The sequence below is a fragment of the Nestor notabilis genome, unplaced genomic scaffold (assembly GCF_000696875.1).
Source record: "Nestor notabilis isolate BGI_N333 unplaced genomic scaffold, ASM69687v1 scaffold8685, whole genome shotgun sequence".
NCBI classification, from domain to species: Eukaryota; Metazoa; Chordata; class Aves; order Psittaciformes; family Psittacidae; genus Nestor; species Nestor notabilis.
Genome location: NW_009928846.1, coordinates 40,981 through 47,488, shown reverse-complemented (window position 1 = coordinate 47,488; position 6,508 = coordinate 40,981).

Sequence of the window (6,508 nt, the reverse complement as noted above, 5' to 3'; positions counted from 1 at the left end):
TGTCTTCCTTCCTGTGAATCGCTGTCTTGTACTTTGTCTTCTTTTTCAGACCAGTGTGTTCACCAGGCCAGGGAAATGTGACTTGTGGTGTTTCCCAAAACATCATGCAGATTTGCAGAGCTACAGAAGTGATTTGTTGCCAGCATAACAAACAATACTTGACAGCCTTGGACTAGGCTAATCCAAGTAAAAGATTTACTTTTGCTAAGCAAAAGACGCACATTAAAGCCAGATTCCTCTGCTCCAAAGCACAGCATTTACCCACATTATAATCTGAATTTTTGGTGTATCCAGTGATTTGTTCTGACTTTTTAGCCAAATGCCACTTCTGGGAAAAAGAAAGTGGAGCCTTTCAAGGTCTTTCTGCCAGAAGGTTCAAAGGTGATATTTTGGGAGAGGGAGAAGATGCTGCAGCAGCATATGGCTATGAGTGAAGGATGGAAGGAACTGCGCTGTGGTACTTAAAGGATGGAAAAGTATGATGCCACTAAGGAACTTTACTGCCCAAAAATAATGGGAAGGGTAAAAAACCCAACAGGTATGGTGCTCAGAAATGCAGAGAGGGACAAAAGTAGCTACAAATCCACTGCAGGTAGATGTGCAGAAAGGCTCAGGAAGCTTCAGTCTGAAGCTGAAGTCAGAAGGAGCTCAACTGAGTGGCACAACTTCAGGTTTCTGTGTCTCCATAATATGTGATAATGACAACTTAAAGAGCTGTGGGTTTGTCTTAGGAGAGCTGTGGGTCTCAGGGGAGGATTGCAGTGTTGGGAGGTTATAAGAAGGAATGACACAGCTGGATTTTGAAGCTGGCTGTGTCACAAACCTTCCCTGCTCGCAAAGTTGAAAGGGAGTGGAGATGTACAGCCAGTGATTTGATTCCTGTATTTCAGACTGCTTGGTCTCCTGTGGGTGCTGGGAAGGTTTCCCTCCTCAACTGTAAACAATTAGTGTGTAAGTTGATCAAAATTCTTGTTCCCTTAGTAAAGGAGCTTTAAAGCTGTTGTAGGCATTCAGCTGGTAAATTTAGAGCAGTGTGTGATAGCCTGAGGATGGAAGCTGCTGTATTCATCCCTACCAGCAATGAAATCATCAAGTCATAGAATGGTTTGGATTGGAAGGGTCCTTAAAGATCATCCAGTTCTCAGCCCTCTGCCATGGAGGAGGGTTCATTACCATATGAGCTCTTTAAGAAATCCTACTTTAGGCCGTGCCCTTTTTCCCTGAAAAGGTGTTACGTCCACACTATACCATCAAACCCACAGCAGTTTGCTGGTACCAGGCCCTGCTAGGGATATGCTTAGTGGTGAATCTGAACTATGTGTTGCTGGTTGCGCGTGTGCTGAATGTTGGCTAATTGGCAGATATGGGGCCGTTGGGTGTATGAACAAAAGAATTGGAATAGGTTAGCAGTTGGCTGCCTGCAGGTAGTGCTGCATGGGATGCAAAGTGACTTGATTTCATGTTGGTTCTGTGCTTTCCTTTAAAGTATTCATTTCAGTTTCAGGGAGCCTTTTAGCACTTCCCTGTCTCCTCCTGCTCTGTTCTTCCTGCAGCTGAAGGGAGGGTGTTTGGCCCAGCCCACAACAGCCTTATGAACAAGCTTTTGGACTCTTTTGTGCTAAGTACAGGAAACAAAGATGCTGCTCACGGCCCTTGCCTTGCTTTGACCAATCCAAATGGGGAGCTACTGATTCCTGAGGCACTCGGGGGTTTTGAGTTAAATACAGGCCATGTTGAACTTGTTAGTAACTTTTAAATATTTTCTCCTTTGGTAATTCTCTGAGCGCTCTGAGATGACAAGTGAGATCACGATGTTATGAAAAGGCAGAATGATGTTAAAATGCAAAATGGCTAAAAACCTAAATGCATCTAAAGGCATTGGTTATGTGGCAGAGAGGTCCATGTTCTGTTGTAGGGTGCTGGGAACCACATACAGCTCTGACATCTACTACATGATCGGGCAGAAGTTTAGACGGTGTCCCAAAAGGATGTATTTCTTCTGTAAGTAATGCAGGAGTCTCCACAACCTCCTGTCTCACTTTCTGTCTGCAAGAGCTATGCACTACATATATTTGCTATGTAGGAGTAGCCAGGAGCCATCACAGGCACAACTTGTGTGCTAATCAGTGCAGAAGACTTACTCTCATAGTTCTGCAGCTGCATCCCTCAAAGGTTGCTTTGAAAACCTTCTGTATTGTTTAGCACCTTGTTCAGCTCTTCTAGGTTGCAGAATTTCAGTTCTCAAGAGTCTTAAGTTTCTAGTAGCCTGTTTTCTACCCCATTCTCCCATTTTCCTTCCCCATAAAAGCCAAGGTGGCTGGAAACCTCCAGCTGTTAGAAGTGAAGCATCATGTGCCACTTCAGTGTGAACCAAACCTGAGCTTCCCTGGGATTCTCAGCTCTTGCCACTTCATCCTCTCTCCTCCTACTTTTCAGACAGAGTGCAGTGCAATATGATCAATGTAACACAAGTCTTGCAAGGGAAGTGAACTTTCCACGTGGCACATGTTTTCCCCAAGAGTAGTATGTGATGCCACGGGTATGTGTTGATACTGAAATGATATTAAAAATATCTTGGCTTCAGATCTTCTGGGTCTTTGAATTTCTGAACCTTTTGTCATCTAACTCTGTGTGTAGCCAGGCTATATTTGGAGAGCTGACTTGCTATTTTAGACACTTCATTTGGGTTGAAATAAACCCAGCTTGTGTTGAGATGATTACTACACTGCTGTGTTAGCTGAAGTGCGTTTGGGTGTGTGAGCAGACCTTAGAGTTAAAAACAGCACAATACTGGGGGACACTGACTTGGGTTGGCTGCTGCCAGCTCCCTCCTGTCCCACCTCCATGAACATCATCCCATGGCCACCCCTGCACCAGGGTTGAGCTGGTCTGGGTTATGTTGGCCACAGCATCATTTTGTTTTCTCTTAGTGCTTGGCACTGGAGCTGGTGGTGGCCAGAAGATGCTTCATGTCATAACAAGTTTTCCCTTAACCTCAGAGCCCTGTGGTGGTCCCAGTCCCAAACCAGTGCTATCTGGTGTAGCTTTCTGAATCACAGCTTCCCCATTGGCGAAAGCACCTCACTACATTCAGGTTCAGAAAGCAGGCATGGGAACAGGGTACACCATGTCCTGCTTCATGTGGGCTTCAGGTCATTCAGAAGACCTGTGAGGAGCCTGTCTTCCAGCTGAATGAAGCCAAGTTGCATTTTGTCACAGAATCAGGTGCTTGGATTTTGCTTTACCTGCTTATCCTCTGAGTGTGTCCTGGGGTATGGAGAGCTCTCTGTGCCCTATAACCTGTTGTTGCAGCAGACTGCTTTTCCCTATGGCTTGCTCTTAACCTGGAGTTTTCCTTTTCCCTTTGAGTATTGCTTCTACAGGTTTCCATGACATCTTCAAAGCCAACACGTATGTGCTGTCCCTTCAAAACAAAAATACTAATGTGGAGATTATAGGACACCGGCAGCTGGTATTGGTGGCCTGGAGGGATGTCCCATGGACCTAGATATGTCTAAGACTAAAATTCTGCTAAACTTGAATAGAAATCAGAGACCTGGTTCATCTCTCTTATCACAACAGTTGTCCATTGGCACAGAAAAGGAGAGCCTGGGACTAGTGGTTTAGGTGAGATCAGTTACACAAGATGTGTGAGGAAAGTGCCAGGCCATGTGAGATGGAGAAGCAGCCCAGAATGAAGAGCAGTGTCAGGTCTGTGCAGGTCAGAGCCTGGTTCCCCTGCCCTCCTGGTGATGACCACCAAGTACTTGCTTAACTCAGTGGCAGAACTTCCATAATAGATGGTTTACTTACAACTCTTAGTTGGATCAACATCTTGGACATCATAGAGTTTCGTCTCCATCGTTGTGCTTCCCTCCATTTCCCTGCAGGGTCTTGTATTCCCATTTCTATAAGCAGTTACCAAGGGAGGGTGGGTGGGTGTGTGTTGCTTTTTCTCCTCCGTACTTAGTGTTTATTCCCAGAGCTCTTGTTTTGGAGGATAAAATCTGGGATGTGTCTGGAATAGAAACTGGTGTTCTCACCACAGGGATTGTGTTGGAGGTAGAGGCTGTGGGACGGCTCGAGCACCCTTGAGCAAATGTTACTCTTTGTTGGTCAGACATTGTGGTTATATAGACTCACAGGATCATTTTGGTTGGAATAGACCTGTAAGATCATCGAGTCCAACCCAGCACAGCCCACACCACCACTAAAACATCCTAACGTGTCCCTAAGTGCCACATCTACATGTCTTTTAAACACTTGCAGGGACGGTGACTCCAGCACTGCCCTGAGCAGCCTGTTCCAATGCCTGAGCACTTCTTGGGGAAGGAGTTGTTCCTCAGCTCCATCTAAACCTCCCCTGGTACAGCTTGAGGCCATTTCCTCTTATCCCATCGCTTCTTACTTGGGAGAAGAGACTGACCCCACCTCACTACAACCTCCTGTCAGGTGGTTGTAGATAGCAACAAGGTCCTTCCTGAGCCTTTTCTTCTCCAGACTAAACCCCCCGGTCCCTCAGCCGTTTCTCATCAGACTCTTGCTCCAGACACATGAGATAGCACTGACCGAGCGTGAGGTTCAACAGTTGAAGCTGGTATTGGCAAGCTTTGTACTGGATCAGGTGTCACCTCCCACAGCCAGGACACGCTGTATCACTGGGTGGCTGAGCAGAGATGCACTTGTAAAACCAGGGCTGATCCAGGTGAAAGATGTGCTCCCATAGTCCATAGGTGTTGAAGATCAAGGGGCAGTGATCTGAGGTTCAGCCTTGGGCAGTGGTGAGTCACAGTGACACAGTCTCCTGTCCTTCCTGGTGTCCAGGCATAGCTTGAGCCTGACTGAGTCAGCTCCTCCGAAAGGGAGCCCTAGCAAAAGGTGTGTGTTGGTGTGTTTGAGACTGAACAACCAGTGTCTGTGGATGCATTCAGCCTTTAAAACTGTGGTTCCCATCTGTGTATTAGCTTGTCCCCAGCTTCTGTTCTGGGGCTGTTCAGAGCAGGGGATGGTTCGTTCATACTCATCTCCTGTTGGCCACATTACCCACTTGGAGTGAAGCAAAATGCTATTTGCAGGCAGGATTCCCTTTTATTATCCTGAAGTAAAATATCGAGATTCCTGCCCCATGCAGAAAAGAGGCTGTATGGGAATAGGGAAGGAAGAGATGTGCTGGCAGCAAGTGGGGGCGTGTCGCATTTTCTCCTTTGTAGGATGAAACATGGGAGAGGGATGACACTGATGGCTGCAGCCTGTGTAGAGGTGTTTCTGTCCACTGTTGGGTACTGCTGATGTTACAAGCCAACCCAACCAGCTGATTAGTGAATTTAAGCTCTGCTTTTAACTAAGCTTCACAAGTAATTGCTGCTTGCTTACCTGCCACAGCACTTGGCACTGGTGGCAAGTCCAAATTGTCAAAAAAAAAAATTGCTCTGGGTATGATCTCTTGTCAGAAGGTAGTTGATGGAGAGGCAAATTGGGCCTATGTGTCTCCCATTTGCTTTATGGAGTTGAGTGATTAAACCCAAAGAGTTACTGTGTGAGTTCAGCACAGCCCTGGCCAAGGATGCCTGCACCTACCTGCTGAGCTGTTTGCTAAAGTGAGGATCCAGTTATTGTCACAGACATAACTCCCAACCTCTGCAGTTAATAAATAACCCTCACAAAGATTGTTTCATATGACCAGTTTCTTTCTGTTAAAAAGGTAGACAAATGGTTTGAGGCAATAAGATGCCAATTCTTACTGTGTTAGTGCTTAGTAGCTAGGCTGAAATCCCAGACTGGTTTGTATTGGAAGGCACCTTAAAGCTCATCCAGCTCCAACCCCTGCCACAAGCAGGGACACCTTCCACTAGAGCAGGTTGCTCCAAGCCCCTGTGTCCAACCTGGCCTTGACCCCGCCGGGGTGGGGGCAGCCACAGCTTCTCTGGGCACCCTGTGCCAGCGCCTCAGCACCCTCACAGGAAGAGCTTCTGCCTCAGAGCTCCTCTCTGGCAGGTTAAAGCCATTCCCCTTGTCCTGTCCCTGCAGGCCCTTGTCCAAAGCCTCTCTCCGTGCTTCTTGTGACTGCTTTAGGCACTGGAGCTGCTCTGAGGTCTCCCCTTAAGGAGCCTTCTCTTCTCCAGGCTGACCCAGCCCAGCTCTCTCAGCCTGTCCTTCTTTCTTAGTCCATCCAGTTTCATGTGAGAGCCATGATGCTACCTTATTTCATTTGAGGCATGTGGACTCAGCTGGGAAGGGGACTGTGCTCTTGTTGGTGCTTGTTCTCTATGCAGAAATCAAATACTTCTGTACCCCCCCTGCTGCATGTGGCGCAAGAGCATCCTCAGACATGGTGAAGTATCATGTTCTCCAGATTGTAGCTGGTGCCTTTTGAGTCATATATCTACTGTAGAGCTCAAGTATTGATTCCGTGCTGAGCAGCAAGAGAACATCTGAATGTCATGAGGAAATAAATGGGTGCCAGAGCTCTTCTGCCACTTCTTGCAGTTGGTGCACTAACCAATGTAAC